The sequence below is a fragment of the Lepisosteus oculatus genome, chromosome 14 (genome assembly GCF_040954835.1).
Source record: "Lepisosteus oculatus isolate fLepOcu1 chromosome 14, fLepOcu1.hap2, whole genome shotgun sequence".
Lineage (NCBI taxonomy): Eukaryota > Metazoa > Chordata > Actinopteri > Semionotiformes > Lepisosteidae > Lepisosteus > Lepisosteus oculatus.
In genome coordinates, this window is record NC_090709.1 from 47,946,002 (window position 1) to 47,957,862 (window position 11,861).

General features: G+C 41.8%; 2 non-coding genes and 1 pseudogene across 2 annotated transcripts; 1 reads left to right on the forward strand and 2 right to left on the reverse strand.

Annotated features, from left to right (window-relative positions):
- The first annotated feature begins 838 nt into the window (after positions 1-838).
- Positions 839-992, forward strand: LOC138243706 (U1 spliceosomal RNA; annotated as a pseudogene).
- Positions 993-5,496: 4,504 nt separating this feature from the next.
- trnat-agu (transfer RNA threonine (anticodon AGU)) lies at positions 5,497-5,570 on the reverse strand. The gene has a single exon. It is a non-coding gene; the product is annotated as a tRNA-Thr (tRNA).
- A 4,985-nt stretch (positions 5,571-10,555) lies between these two features.
- On the reverse strand, positions 10,556-10,668 carry trnal-caa (transfer RNA leucine (anticodon CAA)). Its single transcript has 2 exons — positions 10,631-10,668; positions 10,556-10,601 (listed from the first exon to the last, which is right to left on the reverse strand). It is a non-coding gene; the product is annotated as a tRNA-Leu (tRNA).
- Positions 10,669-11,861: the final 1,193 nt, after the last annotated feature.

Genomic DNA, 11,861 nt, shown 5'->3' on the forward strand with positions numbered 1-11,861 from the left:
TTTCTAAGATCTCACCCAATTCGCCATAATCCCCTCCGAGATGTCAGCGTCCAAAAACTGGAAGATTTCGTTGCACCCCAGAACAATAGGCAGACCCCTGTGGGCATTTTAACATCAGCCCAAACAAGGAAGGTGTGGAAACACACATCCTCTAAGTTTCTGTGCAACATTCACAGAGATTTAGCCTGGAGTGTCGTCCACCAGTGCTTACCGGTACGAACTTTCTTAGTTCTTAGGCCTCACCCCCAGCCCTCGCTGCGTTAGGGTGGGCTGCGGCGAGGAGGAGACTGTGACCCATCTCCTGTGGTCCTGCTTTTTTGCTAAGGCCTTCTGGGCACAGTTTGAAGATTGGTTGCAAGCTCTCTCGCCCCAATTTACCCTGACCGCTGCTTTCGTCATATACGGCATCTCTCCTGTCAAACTTCCTCCTGACGTGTTTGACAGGATCTGGGCCGTGGTGAACAGTGGGAAAGACGCCCTGTGGAGAGTGAGGAACATGGGGCTGTTCAAAGGCATCGAGGTCCCATTCAAGGCAGCAGGTAGCCTGGCCCTGTTCATCACCCGAGAGAACTATTACCTCAGAGATCTGTGGAGAGAAGGGAGGGAGGAAGCAGAAAATCTGTGGGAAATAGAGGGCATAGGTCAATATCTCAAGAAACTGTGAAAAACATTATCATGTTTAAGTAAAGAATGTGATTTGCTTCAGAAAAAAGAAATTGTTGCTATGTAACTGGTACCGTGTCAAAATGTAATAAGATGTGATCATATATACTGTTTTAAGTATGTATATTAATGTAAAGCATTTGTGATGCCCTGTATTTGATTGTGAAAAGGAAATAAAAGTTCTTAAAAATCGAAATCGAAATCGGTTCACCCAGAGCGAGGCTCGGCCATTGCACTCCAGCTGTGCTGACCCCTGCGAATTCCCCAAATGTGGGAATCTCGACTGCATCATTTCTGGTAGTGGGGGACTGTGTTCACGCTCTCCCCTGATGTGCTTGGTCCAATATCAGATACGGAAGAGTTACGACACCACGAGCTGCGATAGGATCCCAATTCGAAAGGAATTAATACAAATATATTAAAAAGCTTGAATAGTAAGATTGTAACTCCACTTTAAAACGTGGCAAGAAATAGACACATGGCAGGCTAAACCCTGGTAAGGACTCCAGTCCATCCCAGGGCAAAGATATAAAAAATAAACATATAGGCAGCACATATCAAGCCTTACAAGAAATCATTAACACCCTCAACACACACCACAGGTCCATTAAACTCAAATACACCAAGCATGGTAGCCTGATAGACTTCCTAGACACCACCACATACAAGGTTTCTTCCTTCAACAACACAGACAAACTGGACATCAAGGTATTTTTCAAAGACACATTTACACGGCTTACCGCACAAGGATAGCCTCCACCCAAAACATACTTTAAAAGGACTGGTAAAATCACAACTCCTACACTTCCACAAAATCTGTACACAACAACAAGACTTTGAGGAAGCCAAATACACACTCTTCCAAGCTTTATGCCAGAAAAGATACACACAAAGTTTCCTCAAAAATGTGGCACAAACATTTCTAAATAAAAAAACTCCAGATGACAGAAAAATACCCCTCAACACATCATATTCTCAACTCCAAAACCAACCAACCAAAAACCATGATATTAGAAAACACAAACATACTGAGGGAGCACAAAATCATATCTGCACACAGAAAAAAACAAAAACCTTTTGCATTAATTAGACCAAAGCAAGCTAAAACCTGTACACAACAGATCATATACACCAAGAGCCAAACATTTCATAACAGAAAACAACTATCCAAAACAAAGAAACTAAAGAAATCTTCCAGTTGCAAAAGGCACTCTCAGAAAACATCAATAACGCCATCTACAGCATCCAGTGCAAAAAGTGCGGGGTGACCTATGTGGGGGGAACGGGTAACTCCATCCGAACCCAGCTGACACAACACAGGTACATCAGGAACCACGGGACTGGAAAGCAACCCCAACTGGACAGAGACAGAAAGAAAGAAAAAGGAAAGGGAGTGGATCAAAAGACTTAATACTATCTTTACACAAGACCTGTACATCAGAAAAACCGGGAGGGTTTTAGTCGTTGGAAGGAGAGTCCTCTCCTTGTCCCAGATGGTCCCCTCTCGGATAAAGTCTGGGAGAAGGAGCTTCGTTCCCCTCTCCTAACTAGCCAGATCCTACAGGGACTGGAACTCTTCACCATACTAACACGCAACAAACAGAAGAATAACTGAAACCAATCAGCTATGGAAACTCACACAGCTTGCACAGTCCTACTAGGGAGGAAAACAAAAGACCCTGATTGCCTATTGAGATGTTAATGGTCCATGCATAATCCCCACCAGGGAAAGCAGAAACCCATTTACCAACTGAAACTGCACCTACTCATACAGAAACGTACAGAAGGAACACAGACCATAGGATACAAACTAGCCCCCTAGGAGGAACTACAACACACTGCCCCTTACAAAACAGGATAAAAACAAGCCAGCATGGACACAGTGTTCCAGAACAATGCCTGAAGAAGACCCAGGCAGAAACATAGCGACACACAGAAAGGCAAGATAGTCTTCCTATGGAGCCACAGATTCTACAGAGTTAAAGCTGCCTAACAGTGGAAACCTAACGGTGTCAACGAAGCTTTAGGCATTTAAATGGTAAGTATGGATCAATCCAGAGTTGACAATGCACGCAACCGTATGGTCACCCTCCACACTGCCTACACAACAAACATGTCAGACAGGATACCTTCCACCAAGGAACCAGGATCATCTACAAAATGATCCAAACAGTCCACCATTTACAAAACACAGCAGTTTTATTGGACGGGAGAACCGAGCACCCGCCAGCCTACGACGGAAGACCGAGGAACTCATAAAACCTGCCAAGCCACCTAAACTCACATATCTGAACCTGGTAAGCAATGCCAAAAATTGGCTTCACACCACACTGCAGATCCTCGAAGAGCACTACGACGAAAATCTGTCATACAACTAGAGGATCTTGAGCTTCCCCACTGGGAGGAAGCTTTCACACTTACTTCCAACTGATCAAAGAAACATTATGGGAGGAAATTGCAGAACACCACCTTTGGACCCTACAGTACACAAACTATCAATACTGGGTTAGGGAAGGACACTCGGGCAGATCAAATTATCACAGCAGTTTTTAGATTCTACAACGACTTCTACTGGAAAGACTGCGAACAAGACCAAGTAAGAGTTAAGTTGTTTTATAAAGTCATTATTTTAGAGCAAGGTATAATTCTGATAAAAATACAATAAACAATATGGTGAAGCTATTGGAGAGACAATTAAGGCTCGGTTAAGAAACTGAAACAGTCTTGACTTGTTCCTTTACACAAAAGTTATTTATTTTCAAAAGAGACCCATGAGGATTCCTCTGGTGTGCAAGACCTGCCTGAAGACATTTGACCAGTTTCCTCTTCACCTAAAGAGGGTGTGTATGAAATGAGCCTCAGCAGAGGAGATCAGCAAGGTCCTTCTCCAGGCCAGGAAGGACTTGTTGAATCACTTGAGGAATCGGCAGGTCAGGGATTGCAAGAGCATAGGGCTCATGTGTGGTGAGAATGTGAGACTGGCGGAGTCCATGGACTGTTTTATGTGGAATCTTGAAGACACATCAGCAAGGTAAGATATTTAGAATTTATAAGGGTTCTTCTGTTTCATTTCTAACCTTTACCTTTATGTAAGGGTATGTTAAAATGATATACCAGTGGTCCAGATGCCCTGAGCAAGAGGCTGCTGTCCAGGAGGAAGAGATGCCAGAGACTGAAGTGGAAGAGGAAGGGGAAGATGTGAGTTCTGGAGAACTTTCTATTTTTTCCAAATGTATCTTTTGTTTTATACTTGTATTCTAGTTTGTCTTAGAAGTAAAAATGTTTAAATGTGTATTTTGTATTCCTTCTGTCCCCCCAGTTCTTAAAAGCCATCAGCAGGCTTTCAGGAAGATGGTGACCCAGGCTGGACTGGACAGAACGCACTCCCTGGATGCTCCTCACCTGGCTGGGTTTAAACAGGACCTTACCAAGGATCTTGGAGTGGCAGATTGCTCTCAGGAGGTATTTATTTTTTAAAGGCATTTAAAATTGAGCAGTGATATTTCCATAGCACGTTTTTACTCCTTAGCTTAAAATTCACCCATGTGAAATCTCAGCCATAAACATAGTGACTCTACATTTATCAGGTAGAAAATGTTTCCAGATTCCTGTTTTTATGGATCCATCTGCATCTTCCTTAAATTTTGTAAAGGGCCTATCCAAAACAACAATTATTGTAACCAAATGAAGACCACTGGACTGTCTCACCAAATCATTGCTAATTATATTAAGAACATAAACCATTTTCCGGGCTACATCCTAAATGATATCAGTGTGAAAGTAGAGGATCCCAGCCTGGCTAACCTCTTCATCAACTTCCAAAGTATCCTAAAGGATATTCAGAAGAAGAACAGTAAGAATGTTGCCAAGAGATTACTAAAATTAGGTCATTTTCATTATAAAACTTCTTTCAGTTGTACTTTTAATTTGAATACAAAAAAAGTTGATGAGTACGAATTTCTCAAACAGATATAGACAGTTGCAGAGTCCAGAACCAAGTACGAAGGATTGCTGGAAGGTGTTGATGGTTGCAAAGAGAGATGTGTTGCACAGACTGGGCAAGACATCACCTTGCCTGAGCAGCTTCTTGTACTGTATTACCTGCAGGCCTTTCTCCACCTGAAGCACCTGCAGCACCCAGGGGTGGTAAAGAACATGATAAATCTTTGTGCATAGCGCTCCTTTGGAAGTACTTTGTCCAAGTTCAAAAGCAATCGTGGGATTTACTTCATGCGTGCAAAAAGCATGCCTCGCACGACAGATTTAAATGGGGAATGGAGCCTGCTTCTTGCTGTTTTTCCTGTGGTTGCAGTTACAAAGTTGATCGTGCTTTCACATTCTGTTAACAGTATTCACTGGCTGAGCTTTATCAGTTGGTTCGTAAAGGAATCTCTGCTTCGGTTCCAGAAAAGTCATCTGTAGTTTGTTTTTTTTCCGTGCCCATGGCAGTCTTTTAAAGCTGGTAGTAATGGCGGCGAAGTTAATTTTTTATCCTCTTTAAAAGAATAAGGACGGGCTATGGCGAGCTCCATTTACCACTCTTTCAGCTAACCACCGAACTCGCGAACTGATTACACTGCAGAGCCACAGGCACCTCGCTTTTCTCCATTCTCTGGGTTAGGGTGAAAAAAAAACTTTGCTGGTATTAGCTGGCCTGCTGGGAGTACCTCTTCTTCACTGATAAGCAAGATTTGTGTTTCATCTTTCGCAAGCTGTATAGATTTCTTTCAAAACAAGTTGTTCCAGAAAGGAAACGAACACTTGCATGCACCTGAATTAAAAGGCATGGGATTTGCCCATAAGGATAAATTCTGTACAGTAAGACAGGAAGAAAGGCACCGCTGGGAATCGGACCCAGGATCTCCTGTTTACTAGACAGGCGCTTTAGCCAACTAAGCCACGGCGCCGGCGAAGTGCTGTCCTTTGACAGCCACTTGGACACGTCTCAACTGCTCTGAGACATCTGCGTTCGGTGTGCACCGAGCCTGCTCGCCTTGCAAGTTGCCTCATTTACATGCGATAGTTCCACAACTAAGAGAAAGGATGAGAAATGGCTTTTATCTGTCACTTTTCATGTCAGAGGATCTCAATCTGCTTTCCCTGTACAAGAGGATGTCCAACTCATGTAGCTAAAGACGTAGACGACAGTGCTCCACTGAAATCTTGATCTCACAACCCTCGGCATGACTCCGCTGTGTTCTGCTTTAGACAAAGGGGGGAAAAGACTTCTTTCATCACACGTTTTGCACTGTTTACGGTGTTTGCAGTGCTCTTTCTTAAATGAAAACCAGGAATCGGCACCATATGAGGTGAGACTAGATAATATTGGAACAAGTAGCCTCGCCATTCCATGCGTGACGTGAGCAAAGTGTAATTCCTGTCTTTATAGTGTGCTTGTTAGAGACATAGCTGGCACCCAGAGCGCTTTAAATCCGGGAGTCAGCAGCCCAAGACAAGAGAGTTTCCTTCGTCTATGTTTTTTGCGTGAAGGGGGAAACCATGCGTGTGCTGCAAACGATCTTAGTATCGAAGTGCCGTCCCACATAACCGATCCGAACAATCTGCTTTACAGAGGAGCACTGCCGGAGCTTATCGTTGGCAAACTGAAGACCAGGCTGACCTCTTCTGTGACTCTTGAAGACTGAGTCTCAAGGTTGTGAATTCAAGCTCCACGCTGGCGGGAAATTCCATAGGTAATGATCACATTTTCTTGCATGCTAATCAAAAGAAATATTAAGAAACTTTTCCCGATACCAGTTTTTTACAAAAGTAAAGGCACACGGCACATGTGTGCCACATCACGTCCGAGTTTAGTGACAACTACCTCAGAGATTGTAAGCTGGGTAGTTTCAGATCAGATCACTTTTTTTATCAAAGGTTCAAGCAAACCCGAATACTTTTGCAAGAGACATTTCAGAATCCCAGTCAAATCCAGTAAGATTGCTGGATCCTTTGAATTCGACTGAACTATAGCACAGATCTGCAGTCCACCATTAGAATACTGTGGGGGTGTTGTATAAGCCATACCGCCCAAAATAGTTCTAAAACAGGAGAAGCATCCTCGTTTAGGAATGTGGTATAAAGTGAAATGGTCTGGGAAGAGTCCTACGTTTGAACAGTTCAAAATAGACGTAAAGGGGTATTTACGGACTCTTTCGAAATGTAAGAACGAGCTGTGCGGACCTTATCTTTATTTACCTTGTGTAATCGTTTTTCATAAAGTGTAATTGTATTATAGCATGTACCCCTGACGATTTTCTTGATACGTTATATGTGCTCTTGTTTGTATTGTATGTAGTTTTGTTGTTCAAATAAAACGTAAAGGACACAACTTTCTGGATGCGGCTGCTGTAAAAATAAAATGACATCAAGGGTGCTGTACGCAGAGGTCTGAAACCTGCTCCACAGAAGATCTTTATCCAGAGGTGTTAAAGAAGTCGAGATCTCGCCATGAGAGGGGAAGCATCTCAGAAAAAGCAGGTGCAGTCGGTTCCACGGTCATAACGCCACTAATTCGGGTGACAAGAGCCCGCTTCCTCCGGGCAAGTAATGAGACAAAAAAAGAGGGCCCAGTGGGTAGCGTGGCCGAGCGGTCTAAGGTGCTGGATTAAGGCTCCAGTCTCTTTGGGGGTGTGGGCTTGAATCCCACTGCTGCTAGGAGTTTTTGTGTTACAACCACCAAATGGAGCAATGTGTTAAAAGCTACTTTATCAGCTTAACATCAAAGCAGGGAGAAAAAAGTGTTTCTTCTTCTCAACACAATTTATCGTTTCCACCTTCAGCAGGGAAGTTTGTCTACCAAGATCACTTTTGAGTCAGTGCAAATCACAGTGCGCCCTCAATTTTTATGTCGGTTGTGCTCCTTTTATCTGTGAAACGTTAATGTTCTGCATTTTCAAGTCGAGTCATCCTCAGGGGTAGAGCTGATTATGTCTTTCCGCATAGCGCTCCATCAGAAATAACTTGTCTAAGTCCAAAAGAGATTGTGGGTTTCACTTCAAGCAATCACAAAGCATACCTCACATGTCAGATCTAAATTGGGAATTTGTTGGTTACGAAGCTGAACGTTTGTCCATGTTCTGCTAGAGTATCCACTGGCTTGCCTTTATAAGCAGTCTTGGAAAGATAAGCTGTGCTTCATCTCAGGAAAAATCATCAGTACTGTCATTTTATTCTGTGTGTATGGCAGTTATTTAAAGTATATAAAAATCACGAGTTCATAGACTTATCCAAATATCAACGGGACCTTGTAAACCTGTCAGAAGAATTCCTTCAATCCAATAGTTTCACTCCAGGGAAAAGGCAGGGAAACATAGAGAATTCTTATTTAAAGACAACATCCGTATTGGATTGCATGTAAGCAGGCACCACTCAGAATTCCTAATATGATTTTGAATTCAGTTTTGCAGTGCTTTAGTGCTTTACTACTTTCAGAGAGTCCTTTATTGACCTTGCTGAAGCAGAGAAGCGACATAATCACAATTGTGACCAGTTTTTCTGCTGTTTCTGGTTAATACTAATTATTATTTTGTATTTTGATTAGTATTTTTCGTAGCGTTCTTCCTCAGCTTTTTAGTTATTTGGTGAGCAAGAACCACTGAGAACGAGTCTGAATCAATCAAGAACACATATGGTACTGCTGTCCTGTGTATTACTGCTTCATCCTAATTGAGCTTTTCAGTGTTGAAGAAGACGTTTCCAATTTCGATTGCTGGTTTCAGAGGATGTGCTACAAGATCACAGATTCATTTGAAAAGATTTGGAGATGCATTGGCTGAGATTCATTTGAAAAGATTTGGAGATGCATTGGCTGGGATTCAAACCTGGCTCAATTGCATGAAGGCACCTATACTCAGCAACGAGAGGAAAGGAGAAGGGGCCAGAGGTAGTGTGGCTGAATGGTCTAATATGCTGGATTTTAGGCTCCACTCTCTCAGGGGCATGGGTTTAAATCCCACTACTGCCCAATGTTTTAAGACCTTACTTCCTGTGATTTGTAATATGGTCAGTAAAAGCACTTTATGTAAGTATCTCTTATGTCAGTGCTACAAGTCACTTACTGCTCCACAGGTCCGGGGTTCAATCCCTGGCATCTTCAGGTGTTTTATATAACTGTACTCACATTGAAATCTTCTGTTGAGTGAGAACTCTTTGCTCGTGTTCATAGAGAGCCAGCTTTACCTTTTGAATCTCACCCGGGATTTCCTGAGAGATGATTCAGCGAGCGAGTCCTCCCTCTGGACTCCGCACTGAGCTGAAAGCTGTACGAATTCCTCACTGTGTGTCCTGTACTGTTACAGGTGGTCCAGCGTAAATGTGCAGCACAGTGATATGAACAACTTGAACTTTTTCTGTATGTGAAGGAAAATGCAAAAGAGCATGTAAAGTATTGATCATATAAAATATCCATGGTACAACTCGATAAAAAACTGAAGCACAAAACAGCGACTTTTGATGATTACAAGAGATTCAAGAAACACAACCGTCCGCAGATGGGTTCGGATCCTGAACGCTTAAGTCAAAAGAACAAAAGCGAAGTAAACTCTCTTCATTGTCTTATAGTTTATGTAATAAAACAATTTTTTACTTTCTTTATAATTTCTTACTGTTGATAGACGATTTATTGAATTTTAACAGAATCACAATTACAAATATTTGGGGTTAAACTGTTATTCACATACTCAAACAAAGAGAAACGTTAGTGTCTTCCGGGGTGTGAGCCAATTTCTCAAAACATTAAAAAATAAGTTATAGAAATTGAATTGTTCTACTTTTTAGGCTTGCATAGTCTTATTCATATTTCAGTAAGCCTTTTCTTCTGTAGTAATTTCATTTGATATTAAAATTAGTCCTGATTTACAAGAATTGTGTAATAAGTTTCAGTTTAGGAAAATCGTGCCCAGAAGCTACCAAAACTGGTAATGTTCACATAATGTGTAATGCCAAAGCAACAGTTGGGGTGGGAAACAAAAGGCATTTCTTGGTATGAATCCTAAAACTTCATAGATGGCGTTCTAGGACTTCTTGCTTCAGATAAAGCTGTCAATACATCATAGATTTCTACTCAATCAATATTAGCAGTGTTATCACTACCGAACACTAAATATAGATCCTGGCAATAATTCATGAGTTGTTTGTAAGAAAATTGTTTATGGTTTTTTTTTAACATATTTTCAATACCAGACAAAAAGTCGAAAGTTTCAATTTCATGCAACTGATGAAATCTCTCTTCAATGGAAGTTATAAGTACAGTACATCCAAAATACTGCGGAATCAATCAAATTTACATGTTTCTTGTGGATCCAGAAGATCATTTTGAGACTCAAAACATGCCTGTCTTTTCTTTTTTCGAGGACGAAGGAGTAGCAGCAGGAGTAGCAGTTATGGCAAGAACGTGTTTAGAGTTCAGGACTTCTCATTTCTAATGCAGAGCCATCGACTCGGAAAGCACCGCCCGCGATAAAAGAAATTGCAGAATTGGTCTGTTCATGCTGCCTACACGCTTTGAATTGCTGGCATTTTCTGCAAGCGTTCCTTTTTGAGGGTTCATGAAATTCCTCACATTTGAGCCAACACTAAAATATTTCATTCGGGGTCGCCTAATTCATAGTGCAAACCAAATCTACAGGGGAATGCTGTGGCACATGAAGCCGTTTGTTATTCTGTTGTGAGGTGTGAGGGGCGGAATGCAAATCGAGTTGGTGAATAGAAAATGAAACAGGAGTCACTTCTTGAGCTACGAATTCCAAAAAGTATGAAAACCTGTGCATTTTAACAGTGCAGAATACTCACAAATTGCACTGAGTTGCTTGCTTTCTTCTGCTGCTTTTATATTTCAGTCATTCACTGTCAGCTAGCACTGGAACAATTCAAGAGAGGTAAAAGCAGAAGCTGTCAGGAGTGGGATTTGAACCCACGCCTCCATTTGGAGACCAGAACACCCAAGCCAGCTGGAAAGACACATGTCCTTGAGTCTGGCGCCTTAGACCACTCGGCCACCCTGACAAGCAAGAGCAAGTGGTGTGCTGATTGCACCAGTAGTTGACTAAACTGAGTTTCTTCCCTGAAATGATTTGCTTGCGAAGAGCCAAGTTGCCTTGAATGGATCTTGGAAATCAAATATACGGATGGATTGTTATTCGGTTGTGAGTTTTGAGGGGCATATTATAAATTGAGTTGGTGAAAAGGCGCTTTTTGTTAGTCTGTCGGGAGGCTGCACAAGGTGTTTAGAGGGAGAACTTCTAAAAGGCAGGCTCTCTATGTTTAACATCAAGAAAGATTTTTTTTTTCTCAATGGAAATGCTCTTTGGCGCTACGTAAAGTAGGGAACAACGTCTGCCGAGACCACTTTTGAGCCAGTGCAAATAGTAATGTGCCACCAAGTACATTTAATATTGGCTGTGGTAGCGAGCTGCTTTTGTTTGTGAAGCTTTTACTTCTTTATGCTGAATCATCGGCAGGAGTAGCTTATTAAATCTTTTCTCATAGCGCTCCATCAAAAATACCTTGTCCATGTTCAAAAGAGATCAGGGGATCTACTTCATGCTTTCACATGGCATACCTTACACGAAAGATTTAAATGGGGAATTGACTGTGCTTCTTGATGTTGTTCCTGTGGTTGCCTTGGTTACAATGGTGAACGTTCTTCCACGTTCTGCTAGAGTATCCACTGGGTGGGCTTTATCAATTGGCTCGGACAGGTCATCAGTGCTCCGTCTCCAGAAAAATAATCAGCACTGTCTTTTTTCTGTGCGCATGACCGTCTTTTAAAACATATAAAATCACGAGTTCATTGATTTCTCCAAATAACAACAATACATTTTAACCCTTCAATCCAATAGTTTTACTCCAAGTAAAAAGCAGCGCAATATATAGAGAGATGACATTCAAAGATTTCAACGTTCTTATTGGATTGCCTGTATGCAGATATCGCTCAGAATTGCTAATATGATTTTAATTCAGTTTTTCTCTACTACTTTCAGAGTCTTTTATTGACCTTGCTGAAGCAGAGAAGTGACAATCACAAATGCGACCAGTTGTGCAGCTGTTTCTGGTTAATAATAATTAATGCAAAATAAAAAACAGCTCCTTGCATTAAGAGCAAGAGCAACCAACGCACTCGCTTGTTGAGTTGGGTATTTTCCGAGCTACTCTTCCTTAGCTGTGTAGAGGTTTGATGGGTTTACTGAGACAATTAC